Source organism: Heterocephalus glaber, unplaced genomic scaffold, assembly GCF_053883595.1.
Source record: "Heterocephalus glaber isolate CG9 unplaced genomic scaffold, H.glaber_assembly_v1.0 deba00001606, whole genome shotgun sequence".
Lineage (NCBI taxonomy): Eukaryota > Metazoa > Chordata > Mammalia > Rodentia > Bathyergidae > Heterocephalus > Heterocephalus glaber.
This window is the reverse complement of record NW_028258377.1, coordinates 11,661,399-11,675,093: the sequence shown is the minus strand read 5'-3', so window position 1 is coordinate 11,675,093 and position 13,695 is coordinate 11,661,399. Positions and strand designations below refer to the sequence as shown.

The 13,695-nt window shown below is 46.1% G+C and overlaps 1 long non-coding RNA gene across 2 annotated transcripts in view; it reads left to right on the top strand.

Moving 5' to 3' along the window:
* The first annotated feature begins 8,865 nt into the window (after positions 1-8,865).
* LOC110344461 (uncharacterized) overlaps positions 8,866-13,695 on the top strand; it is a 255,570-nt gene continuing 250,740 nt past the window's right edge. The window contains exon 1 of one of the 2 annotated variants that reach the window (XR_015444745.1): positions 8,866-9,242. This is a non-coding gene — a long non-coding RNA (uncharacterized LOC110344461). The remainder of the gene's footprint in view (positions 9,243-13,695) is intronic. The other variant, XR_015444746.1, reaches the window with a different exon arrangement.

Sequence of the window (13,695 nt, the reverse complement as noted above, 5' to 3'; positions counted from 1 at the left end):
CACTGTAGCTGCCCAATGCTTCAAGGTAGGGACCCCTGTCCTCTGCATGTCAGTGGTAAATTCCAAGGCACAGCTGGGACAGGTGGCTTGGAGATGTCAGGTGTGGCCAGGTCAGCAGGTGGACCCTGTATGTATCTGGGCCAGAGTGTAGGTCCAGAACCCGTGCAGAAGTTGATGTGGGTCCTAAAGCACTGTAACTCCATACACATGCTGGTTCCTCAGTGCTTATCTGTTAACCTGGCATGGGGAGGGGTCCTTCTAGACTTAAATGTTGGTGTACAACCACAGTACAGATGTTCTGACTCCCCACCACAGAGAGCCACTTCCCTCCATTTCAGAGCAAGGAGATTGATTCTTCTGGGTATGGACAGTCTTCCCTCTAGATTGGGCTCCCAGGACTCAGTAGATGCTGCTCTCTGCCTCCCCCACCCCTCACACAGCAAGCAAAATTGAGTCTTTCTATTGTTTTCCAGGGCTCACGTTCAAGCATGCCCTCCCCTCTCAGATTCCATCTTACTCTCACTCTGGTGGCTTTGGCTGATGGGGCTGCAGGGGCCTCTCAGCTCTCTGCCCTCCTCTCCTCTTAGACAGCACAAGCTGTGGTTGAGCTTGTGGTTGAGCTTGTGGTTGAGAGCACAAGCTTTGATGTTGTGGAGTCCAGATTTGAATCCCAATTTTCCACGTATATAACCTTGAGCAGGTAAACTGTTTTCTCACAGCCCAAATTTCCTTATCTGTTTAATGGAGATACTAACAAATTGTGCATGGAAAGCACTGTGTGCCTAGCCCAGAGCAGGCATTCAGTAGCAGGCAGCTGGTATAATGATGGTGACGAGAGTTTCCTGGCACCACCTACCTCCCCTTTGGTCCCTACTACTAGATCACCTCTATTGTGATCACAGCAGTTGGTATGAGGGAGCAGTTTTCGTTTGGAGCCAAGGTCAGAATGCAGTAACTGAGCAAGGTGGAGGCGGTCCAGGAAGGATCAGAGGGCCCCAATGACTAAAGAGTCTGGAGTCTCGGCACGTGAAAACTCAGGAGTTTCTCATTTCATCTGACAGAATTGCTGAGGTAGATGGAGGACTCTCCATATATGTAGGAACCACATTCACCCTTTATTTTTTAGCTATTCAGAAAAACATGGCATTTTGGACCTATTTTTTAAAATATCTTTTAAAATTAATTTTTGGTACATTTTAGGTATACAATATAATGACATTCATCATCGGAAATTTGTACCTTTACATAATGTCTCTTGGTTCTTACTTTTTCCCCATTCCCCTGCCCTCCCTTCAACCTCTCTTTTGGACCTATTTTGTACCTGCCACTGCCCTAGCTCTGAGGATACAATGGTAAACTAAGAAGACCCAACCAAAGCCAAAGAGTACTCATTTTTTATTATCCAACTTTCTTGGGGTAGGACAGTGAAATGAGAGGTTATTAAAAATAAAAATGATACATGCTCAATTAAAGTTTCTCAGGCAATACACAAAAATACAAAGGAAATTTTAAAAATCAAGGAGGTTAAACAAAATGAAAATCCCACTAGCTGGAAATGTTGACATTTTGCTGAAAACACTATGAACATGTACTTTATTAGATAAGTGAATCATGCTGTTTATACTTTGGTTTTCCCCTTCACGCTACATGGTGGATTTTCCATATTCATTATATTAATATTTTATAGATATTTTGTACTCTGTAGGTAGAGCACACCCACTATAAAATGTCCAGTTATAGAGGTATGGAGTTAAGCTAGTGAATGTTCCCATCATCTCAGACTCAGAAGGAATATGGCTGCTTTACAGGGTTATAGAGTACTTTATGAACATCATAAAATCTTGGCCAGCTGCCCCTTTGTGCATATTAGGCTGTTGTTTCTGATTTTACTTTATTAAAACAAACTTGAGCAAATATCTTTGTAGACATGTGTCTTTAAGGAGAGGGACACAGGGTATGAACATATCATTTTGATACATAATACCAAATTATCCCCCTATGTAGGGCACTGGTACTGTAGCAAGAGAAATGTTTCCCAACCTTATACTTTGTCCAACCTGGATTTTGTTAATCATTTTTTTTTGTGGTGCTGGGAATTATACCCAGGGTACAATCTTGTGCACGCTATGCAAGTGCTCTACTGCTGAATAATATCTCCAGCTCTTTTCAAAATTTTTATTTTGAGATAGCATCTTGTTAAATTGCCTAGACTGGCCTTGAACTTGTGATCCTCCTGCCTCAGTCTCCCAAATAGCTGGGATTACAGGAGTGTGCCTCCATGGCTGGCTTGTTCCTCTTTTTATACTTTGCCAGTATGGTACAGTAGTCCCCCCTTATCCATGAAGGCTATTTTCTGAGCCGCCCCCACCCCAGCAGATGCCTGAAACTGGTAGTAGCAAGTCCTATATATTTTTTTCTTTATGTATAAAGTGATAAAGTTTAACTTATAAATTATATTTATAATTTATAAATATCTACATATAAATATATAAAACAAATATTATATAAATATAAATATTATAATTTATAAATTAGACACAGTAAGAGATTAGAACAATAACTAATAATAAAATGGAACAGTTGAGGCCAGGGATTTAGCTCAGTGGCGCTGCCACCTGCCTCACAAGCGCAAGGTTCTGGGTTTGATCACCGATACCAAAAAAAAAAAAAGGGAATAGTTGTAACCATATGTTGTAACAAAAATCATGAGAATGTGATCTCATACTCAAAATACATTGTTGTACTCTTGTCTTTTCACTTAAAGGAAGCACTTTCAGAGCTTCTCTTTGGCATGCTGATTTGCTAGCACCACTACTCTTGTGCTTTGGGGCCATTATTGAGGAGATAAGGGTTGCTTTAACATAAGCTCTGTAATATTGTGACGGCTGGTCTGATGCTAAGAGATGGCTACTAAGTGACTATCAGGCGAGTAGTGTATACAGGGTGGATATGCTGAACAAAGAACCCTTCATGTTGCAGGAGAGATGGAATGGGATAGCATGTGCTTTCATCATATTACCCAGAATGGCATACAATTTAAAATTTATGAATTAGATTTTGGGTGATCATAACTGAATCTGTGGAAAGTAAAATTGTTGTTAAGGGGAGTCTGCTATAGTAGAAGATTATATACTATTGGGCCTGTTTACACTTATTTTATGATTGGTATCCATTTTGTAGTTCTTATTTTATGATGAATGACTTATTCATGTCCTTTGCCAGGCACTGAGACCTGCACTGTCCCTGAGTAACTTCCCTCCATACTTTCTAGGGCATAATGGAGAGGGGACTTAGAGGACCAGCTGGAAGATAACTGGCCTCACTCCATACTGTTGAAAACTGAGTCCACGAAGAGCAGAAGTTTGTGCCAAACCACAGGTGTGGTTAGGGAAGGTCTGTTGTTCGTCAGCTTTCTGTGGCTGTGGTAAAAAAACCTGAGAAAAATCATCTTAAAGGCGGAAAGATTTATCTTGTCTCATGGCTTCAGAGGTTTTAGTCCATGGTCAATGTGCTCTATTATAATATTTTCTGAGATGAACTTCTGTTCATCCATTGAGGTGGAGGTTTTACTCCATGGTCAGGGAGTGTGAGACAGAGCATAATGGCAGGGAGTGCATGTTGGAGCAAAGGTGCTCACTTCAAGGTGACAGGAAGCATAGACTTTGCTTTTATAACAAAGTCCTTCTCCAAACCCATCCAGCTATGAATCCATTCATGAGGTTAGAGCCTTTATGATCCAATTGCTGTCCCAAAGCCCCACCTCTGACCATTGCTGCTTTGAGGACCAGGTCTTTATCATATGAGCTTTTGGGTGTCATTTAAGGTCCAAATTATAAGGCCCAAGTCTGGGACTCAGGCTACAGACCTTGCCTCCCCAAACCAGTGTCAGCACAGAGCAGACCTGTTGGCATGGTGAGGGGATTATGTGTGCCCAGTCTCAGAGCTGTTACACAAGTACCATTGCAGACACAGCTGGCTGTTTCCCGGCTGTTTCCCTTATCAAAATAAGCGGGCCAGGCTGGTGTCCAGGTGAACTCTGGCTCCATTGCTGAACAGATGGGAATTACATGATTCCTTTGGACTTTAGAGTCATAGAATACACTGGTTCTTAAGGATCACATAATCAAGCCCTGCCATATTTACATGAAGAAGTTGATGCACAGAGAGGGGACAGAATTTCCCTCCAAAGTCGACTCTCTGCTGTGTGAACAGCAACTTCAGCTTTCCTAGATGCTGTGGTGAGCTTGGGCACACAAAAATCCATACCCTGGAAAGGGCCTGTTGAGTAAGCTCTGCAGCTGGAAAAGTGCCTGTGGTCTCTGGTTGCCAGGGACAGTGATATGAAGGTGTGAAGTAGAACCACAGCCTAATCTTTTGGAACTCTGGGATGGCCTTGGCCACAGGCTGTGCTAAATGGCTAGAGGAAGGTGTTGGTAGGGTGGTGTACCGAGGTTCCTTATCTGGCTTCCTTATCTGGCTTCCTTGTGCCTATGGTCTTCATGGTTGACACCATGGGTGTTTTCCTAGAATAAGATAAGCATCGTTGTTGGGATTGGCACTTGGTGCTTGTACTCTCAGAGTCCCAAGTGTTGCCTGCTGGCTGGTTCCCATTGGAGAAGCTCAACCTCAGATTTGCATAATCACCTTGGCTGGTGATACAGTAAGTGCATGTGTATGTGTGCACACACACACATGTACATACACGCACATGCATGTGTGCAGAGCTGTGAGTTGTTGGGGACCCAGCAACTGGGCTAGTTACATTTATTTGGCTGAGGTCTGTGGGTTCAACTTTCTGTCATTAGCATCTCTTCATTGCAATCCTCTTCAGTGTTTTTTACCTTGGTCCTTCTGCTTGGTTGTATTGACATCTCTTTCTCCACATATCAACATTCTGGCTGGTCCTTAAGGCTCAATTCACCTCCTCCTCTGTGAAGTCTCTTCTCTCCAGCCCAGACTGAAGGTCTTGCGCTTTCTTTTCTGAAGGCTGGCAGCTATCTGCTGTGCTCTTACGTGGTATTTGAGCTCATGCTGCCTTCCAACACTCCTTCTCTGGAACTTTCTCTTAAAGGGTGTATTGCTATGATGTTTCATGAGATGAATTCCTGTTGAGCCAGTGAGGCAGTGAACTCAGTTTCCCACCATTTTGTATTCTCATTGGAGTCTGGCACATAGTAGGCTCTCAGGAAATGTTGGTTGCCTGCTGGATTTGGAGTTAGTCAATACATAAATACACAACTTGAAATACTTCTGAGCTGAATGGGGCATTAGATGCTTGCCTGCACATGCTGGCTGCCACTCTGAGGGGTGAAGGCCCAAATTTTAATCCTGTAGGAGGTTGTAATCCAGGAGAAGCCATGTGGCGATGGGCTAGAGAGAAACACTAAGGACTAGGGATTAACAGGATAACATGGAACTGGTGTTAAAAGTCTGGCAACACTTTCTTCAGTTAAAAATCTGAGCAAACAGCACGAGGCAGTGGGTGAGAGGAGAGGGGTGTGGGTGTGGCCCTGGCAGGCAGTAGGTACAGGAGGACTTGACTGCTCTCTCACTCCAGCAGGCTTCTTGGAGGAGGGCTAATGGGTTTGGGATTAGGCAATAGGATGTAGTTCATTCCCAAGGACTCTCTCTGGGCCCAGATCTTTATCCTCTCCAGTCCTGTGATCCCTGAGATTGTACCAGGATGTGTTTTCTGCCTAGATCCTCAGGAGATGCTAATTGCTAATGCTAATTCAGGGTCTGTTTTTGAGAGGGAAGTAGACTGTGCTTGTCATCCATTTGCTCGCTTGTTTATTCACTCTGTGCTGGGCCTCACCAGACCCAGCTAAAAGGTCTAGATGGCACTCAGCTACTTGAAATGCTGAGGCAGCTGGTGAATGTCTCAAGCATGGAGGACATTGAGGTTTAAGTTTGCTGCTCCCTGTCATCCAGGTTAATGCTGAAGCTCCCAAGCATGGCATATGTGACCTCCTCCAGCAGGCTTCAAAGGCTGCTCTGGTCACTGGGTTCTCTAGAGCCAACAGAACTCCTTGCACTCCTTTCTGCCCTGTACTGGCTGTGTCAAGCTGCCATGATTTTGCTCCTACCGAGTCTTCTGCTTGGGACCTCCCTACCTTCTTTTCAGCACAACCTGGCCCCGGTTGTCACTTTAGACTCCTGTATACACCTGTAGGAAAAAGAGAACGGACTTTGGAGTCAGCTGGATGTGCATTTGCATCCTAATCTCACCACCAGTTTACAATGCATTTAATAGCACGAACCTCTCAGGGTTGTCAGGAGGGCTACCTCAAGGGGAGTCATGGATGCACATGCTCAGGACATGTCTGCTCCTTCATTTGTTCTTTCTTAGCTTCTACCACAATTCTCAGTACTAGGCCCAGAGGTGCCTTGTTCCATTTGGGTGTTTGTCTTGGTGGAGCCCTTTCATCAAACAAATATTTGTTGAAACACCTACTGTGTGTGAGGTGCTGAGCACTGGGAATAATTTTTGCTTTGAGTCTATCACCAAGGAATTGTGGAGGAGCATGGTGCTGTGAGACCTCACAATGGTAAGAGATCATGGTATTCAGGGATCAAGGAGGAAGCAATGTTTGAGCTGAGCTTTGGATAACAAATACATCCATGAACTGTGTTAAGGTCTCTGCCTACAGGCAGTATGAAGAATTCTGTGCCGTTTTGGGATAAGATCACATTTGCCTTTCAAAAAAGTAGACTTTGGATGGAGAAAGTCCAGAGAGGGGCCTGGGAGACTGGTTAGGAGAGGTGGTTTCCCAGGGAGAGACTTGGCTGTGGCCATGGAGAGAACTCCAGTGGGTATTTTGGGAGATATTCAGGAGGTTGTGGTGATTAGGGGTGGTAATGTGTGGAACATGCCAGTGAGAGATGAAGGAACACATCTCTGGTTTCTAGCTCCTGTATCAGGGAGCATAGAGAGCGGATTGGGGCCGAGGAAGGATCAGGCCCAGTTTACCTGTTTGGGGGTCTGTGGGAGATGGGTCCTTAGACTCTTGCCTGGGTCCAGGAAGAGTTTGGAAGACTTATTCCTGGCTGAGGTTGGAAAATTAGTCCCTGTCCCTTGTGGGTTAGTGGATCTGACTGTGGACAAGTCTCCTTGACCCTATGGCTTCTTATGATGGGGATTTGGCCTTACAGCATCTCCTGGAGTAACCTTAGTTTCTCCTAGGAGTCACATCCTGGGGCTGGTGTGTGAGCTGGCTAGTGGTGGGGCTCGCACAGCCTCCATGGGCAGGGTTGGGGCTGGCCTCTCTCCGGCTGTGTTGTGTCTAGTGGGAAACAGTTGGAATATATGCATATAAGTGGCTGCTGGAGAGAAATCTACAATTTCTTCCATTATTGGGAAAGAGCTAGACTACCAGAGGCTACCAGATGTTCGGTATCATATAATGTATGTTTTATGGCAAATGAAAAAATATATAAAATCTGTACCCAGAGAGCTCCTTGCTTACTTAAAGGGGACTGGATCCTTCTTTTGCTTCTTATCCCTTTCAGATTTTAGGCAAGAATTCCCTTCCGGGCAATGAACTTATCTGCCAAGTTGGGGCCCAGAGGGAACCCTTGTGGGGGACTCGTAAACCCGTCTTTTGAGGAAATCTTGGGGCTGAGGCCACATTCAGCCCCACATGTTTACACAATAGTCTCTCTCAGCTCTGAGGGGCCATTAGAGTTAATTGGGTGAATAATCTGTGTTTAAAAAGTCCCTAAATACGTATTTACATAATCCACGCTTTGCCCAAGCCTGCTCAAGCCTATTTGTGGAATCTGGAGTGGATCGTGGGTTCAGTCTTCCCTTGTACTTCCAGAGGAGCTTCTCCTCTTGTGATCATCCTTTGGTAGAGATGGGGACAGACAGCTTGTCTTCTGCCTGATGTAATGGCAGAGCTCATGTTAGCCATGTGATTTTTCTGGAAGCTTTCCCATATACACTTTGTGGATTGCTGATCCTACAGATACTATGTGGGAAGGTGGTCCAGTGGTCTAAGAAGTTGGGAAATACTGTATCTGTCTCTTCTCTTGGAGATTCTTTATGCACATTATTATATCAAAGACTCTGATGCTTGGTGTAGTGGTTCATGCCTGTAGTCCTAGCACTTGGGAGGCTGAGGCAGAAAGAGTGCTATGAGTTTGAGGCCAGCCTGGACTACATAGTACATGGTGAGTTCAAGGCTAGGCTGAACTACATAGTGAGACCCTGTCTCAAAAAAAAAAAAAAGACACCAAGAAGTCCTGCAGTAAAGAAACTAACTTTGTTTAATCTAGCATCCTTCCAGTGTATTTGAATCTAAACCAGCCCCTCCCCTATTCCTGATGAACGTGCCATAGAAATATCAGTTTGTAGAAAACATATCAGTAGGCAGCAACAGCACTCTCTTTTGTGTAGGGATACTTGGGGTTTTGCCACCTGTCCAAACAGTGCCCAGGAGGAGTCTAGAAGACTGTTTCTTGTTAGGATTGAGAAATTAGTCCCTGGTCCCCTGTGTTTGTGTTTGGTGCCCTTGACTGAGGCCACTGTGTAGAGTGACATAAGAGCAATTTTTACATGACTACAGCCCTGCCTTGGTTCTTGGAGCAGGAGAGTCCAGGCAGTGAGTAGGCACATGGTGGGGGACTTGTATGGAGCCTCAGTGTTCCTAGTTGGGAGCCCTTCCCAACTGCCCAGTCCTGGGCTCTGTTGGGGTTGGAACCACCTCTGCAACATGGCCTTTGTGGGTTACTTCAGCCCCAGAGATTATCTGCCCTTGGGCTTGGGACATCAAGAAGGGTGCCCCAAACTGGCTTCTGGCAACAAAAGCTGCCCTCTCTCATGCATGGTGACCTGCTCCTTTGAGGAGCCTTGCTGTTTAGTCTCCTCATGGTTCCCAGTCTTGCCTGCATGTTAGAACCACCTGCAGCAATTGAAAAACTAATACTGATGCTCAGAGAGCACCTCAGACCTAGTAAATAAGGATGGGGAATCCAGGGATGAGGTGGTTGTTAAGCTCCCCAGGTGATTCCAAGCATAGCACAGTGGAGAACAGGTGCGCCCAGACCACACCAGAAGAGTGAGTGTTGTATAAAGTGGGGGTGGGGCAGGAATTTGTGGCTCTTCCTGGGGCTCAACCACAGCTGCATCTAACTACCCTTGAGAAGCAAACAAGCCCACAGTCCTTCCTGGGCTGCCCTCAGCAGTGTGACAAGATCCCCAGACAAGGAAGTGGCATCCTCCTACTGTGTTTACATCAGAGGTGAGTAACAAGAAGGCATGATAATGTTATTAAGCACCTACTATGTGCCAGGTATGTGTAATGCATTGCCTGGGAAGCTAGGATTGTCTTTTATAGATGTGGAAACCAAGGCATGGAATTGTTATGGAATGCACGGAGTCACATCGGGGTTCTTAAGTCATGGAGGATGATTTGCATCTGGGCTGTCTGAGGTGAAGAGCCATGTTCTAATGGGCAGAAGTGTGCAGGAGGACAGCTGGGGTCTGGGGAGAGGTCTGTGTGTGTGTGCACTACATTTCAGAGTTGGGAATGTTGTTCCTTGGGGAAAGGGGAAGGAGGTGGGACCAAGGAGGAATAGAATCTGTGAAGTATTGGTTCTAGTTTGCACAGGCAGATTGTGAATATTTGTTCCCAACTCGGAGTTCAGTGACATCTCATTAGAAACTTGAATCAGCCATAAGTGGGAATATAACACCTTAGAAACTGGCAAATATTTCAAGCCAGGTTTTATTTATTTTCTGAGTTGTCTATTAAGCATTTATCAGGGCACCGCTGGACAGAGTACAACACACTAGGCCCAATTCCTTTGGCTTAAGGAGAAAGGGAGAAGATAGAGCCCAGGGAAGGTAAACCAAACGGGAAGCTGTTTGTGAATCGTTGCTTCTAAGGAAATGAAACGGAGGAGAATGAGTTGGGGCAATACTGTAGAGAAACATGGTTAGTGCAACAAATGTTTATTTTTCTTGAAATTGGGATTATTGAGAGACTAGCAGATGATTTAGCAGCAGAGAGACTGAGATAAAGATGAGGGAAGGGCAGGGACCAGTCTTCAAAGATATGCAAACTGATGTGGAAGTTTAGCTGTACTATGACAGGTGAGTTCAGAATCAAGTTGCAGCTTGCAGGTCCTGAGCCTGTGCAAGTCCATTTCCTGAGTCTGTCAGTGGGGGTGAGGGTGGATGGCAGCTCCAGCAGGGAGATGGTTAAACCAGACTAACAAGGGGGTGATTTATCTTACAGCCCCAACATTCCCTTGCTCCCTGCTCTGGCTGGCCCTGCTAATGCTCCCGGGTTGCAAATCTACCTATTTGTCAAGTCCCTCTCCGCAGCCTGCCTCTCTCCTGCTGCTTGTGTGGTTTATTAAAGAGGCGTTTGCTACCTGTCATCTCAAACAGCCTCTTTTATCCAAAACAGAATAATAGAGATATCTCCCTCCAGGGACACCGGATGCAAATGCCTGAGGACAGGTTGCCAATTTGCTACGTGTATTAGGGGAAGGAAGCTGTCAAGGGAAACGGCCGCAATCCAGGCTCTTCTAACAAGCTCATTTCTGGGTTGAGGGGAGACCCAGGCTGCTCGGAGTTTAGATTATGTGGGTATGTGCCTCTGCTTTCCTATGGACAGCTGTCAGCAATTGTTCCTCCCCGGGAAACAAAATTGGCTTTTTCTTCTTTCTCCCCTTCCCCCGCTCACCCTCTGCTCAGGAGCCATGCCCTGCCGATAACTGTCAAGAAGCTGTCTGGCTGCAGAGGCTGCCTGGCCCCATGCTGGAGGTGCCCTGGTTTGCAGCTATGGAAGTGGGTCCTGGCTGGTGGGTAGCCTTGCTTGCGGGGCACCCGAGGGAGAGGGGTTGTTTCCTTTCTCCTTCAAGGGACTTGAATCTGAGCAGAAACCCCGTTCTGGAGGCTCCAGACTGAGATGTTCCTTGGCCTAAAGGGATGCAAAGGTCTGCTTCCTGGCCAGAAATCTCCCACACTTTGTGCCCAGTGTTAGGGACCCCACTTGAGGTCCTTTGATTTGACTCTATCACTTTACAAAGGGGCATTTCCCTGGCTCTGGGGCTGTTCAACATGATACACTGGGTCCAGTGACCTGCTGTTGCAGAAGGCTGGGGCAGTGTGAAGACTCAGGGGTACATAGAGAAGAGTCTTGACATACTCACCAGGTGATTCCTTCATTTTCTCTGCCCCTCACGTAAACCTGTGGCCCTTTTAATCTCAGTTGAGGAAGCTGTGGCCCAGGGGCTTACTGGAAGCTGGCTAAGTGTCAGACTTAGTGCCTGAACCAAGGACAGGCTCATCCCGTTTGCTGCAGAGAGCTCATGGGAGAGGGAGAGCTAACCTTTACCTTCTCGGAGGCAATGGTATATCCCTAGGGGTCAAGATCTGTCTTACCACTCTGGAGGGGCCCGAAGTGATTCCTGCTGTAGGCAAGGAATTTTGCCTGGGCCTGCATGTGGGCCTTCTGGGTCTCTAAGCTCTTGTGACCAATGGGTTCCCTGCTTCCAACCATGCCCGCATCTCTACACAAACCGTGTTCATCTGCTGCCCCAAGATGGAGATCCCCAGGCAGGGCCTGGAGTGCACAGAAGTGGTGCTCTGGGACTGTGGCGGGGGTTTGTCTGGGAGTTGGGCAGATGTGACTCCAGAACTTGAAGGACATCTGCTGAACTGTGCTGCAGCCAGGGGGCTGGGGCTGGACCCCGAAGGGCAGAGCCATGTGGAGGATGAGCTTCGGTCTGGGTCTTCTAGGCTTGGAGCCAGACAATGCCTTGGACTCTTTAGAAATGAATCTGAGTCAGGTTGGAGTCCTGTAGGGCAGGCCGAGCATCTGTCTTTGGTAGGGACCCACACTGAGCTGAGAGGCCACAGGGCTATGTGTTGCTCCTCTGGTCCTTTTGCTTCAGTGTATTTTTGGTAGGTGCTCAATTAATGCTTGTTGCTAGATTACCCTATACCTTTCTCTTTCCTAGTGTTATTCTTTTTTTTAAAAAAATTAGTTTCATTGGTACATTTTAGGTATACTATATAATGACATTCATCATTGGAGATTTGTACCTTTACATAATAAATCTTGGTTCTTATTTTTTCTTCTTCCCCTGCCTTCCCTTCAACGCCCCCATCCCTCCCTATTTAAAAAGACTTTGTTTCCATTTTTTTCATTTTCTCATGTTAATTCCATTCCCTTCTTTCCTTTCCTCTACCCCTCTCACTTCCCCTTCCCCTTTGCATCTTTTCTTCCTATTTCACATTTTCTATTATATATTTTGATCCTTATTTATACTTTCAGTTTCTCACACCAGAGAAACTATTTGGTATTTACACATGTGTGTCCTATTTATTTCACTTAAGAGTATCACCTCAATGTGCATCCATTTAGCTATAAATGTCTCTAATTTTTCATTCTTTATGGCTGAGTAGTACTCTATGTAGTACCACATCTTCTTTATCCAGTTTCCAGTTGATGGGCATTTGGGCTGCTTCCAAGTTTTAGCTATTACAAACTGTGCTGCTATGAACATGGGTGCACATACATCACTGTGGTATGATTCTTTTAATTCTTTTGGGAGTATGCCCAGCAAGGGAATAGCTGGGTCAAAAGGGACCTCTAGTCCTAGTTCTTTGAGGTATCTCTATACTGATTTCCATGGTGGTTGCACCAGTCAACACTCCCACCAGCAGTGGAGCAGGGTTCCTCTTTCCCCACAGCCCCTCCAGCATGTTGGTTGATTTCATGATAGCAGCTATTCTTTCTGGAGTGAGGTGGAATCTCAGGGTTGTTTTCATTTATATCTCTTGAATGACCTGTGATGTTGAACATTTTTTCATATATTTATTTGCTATTCCTACTTCTTTGTCCTAGTGTTGTTCTTACCCCTTGAGGTGTCTCTTAGTCACTACCAAAGCTGATGGGGCACCAAGTATGTTCTGGGTTCTGTGTCTTATTTGGAAGTTTCACATGCTTAGCCCCAAATTCCTACCTAAGAGTAAGGGTCCTGTTTTTCTTCCTTGCCTGTCATAGCCTAGCATCTGCAGCTGCTCTTCCCGAGACTGCCTGCTTAGCCAGCCCAATCTACCTCTCTGTCGACATCCTACTTTACAGATGTGGACTCCCAGAGGGATCAAGGTCAGAGCAGGATTTAAATGCAGGCAGTCTGGCCTCAAAGCCCATGTTTCTCAACCAGGTAGGGCTGCTTGTTGGGGATGGCAGAGGTCTGGGCTAATGGGTTAGGTCTTTATAAACTTGAAGGTCTGGCTAAGCTTGGGCATCCTCATCACTTGGTGATTCTGGGTGTTGACTCTTCTATGAAGGGGATTTAAAGTGCCCCATGTGACTCATAGTTCAAGGCTGCCTGATGGGGAGAAGATCCAGAGAGCAGGTATGAGGACCCACAGTGTGTGGGCCTGGGCCTGTGGAGATGCTGTTCTGTGCTGGGCTTGCCCACTTATGGGGCCCTAAGCTGGCCCTTGGAGCCACCAGCCCCTGCCTTGGCATGCCTTTCAGGGACTCTGCATCAGGGCTTCCAGTCATACATGAAGCAAATCTGACAGAGGCCCCTACGCACTTCTGGCAGGATAACTGATCCCACCACCAGCTCACATGCAGCGAATTGTGAGGCCAAAGAACCCATGAACATTTACCCAGGGTTTCTTGTAGAGGCAGTCCATGCTCCTTAGAGCATACTGTTAAAAGG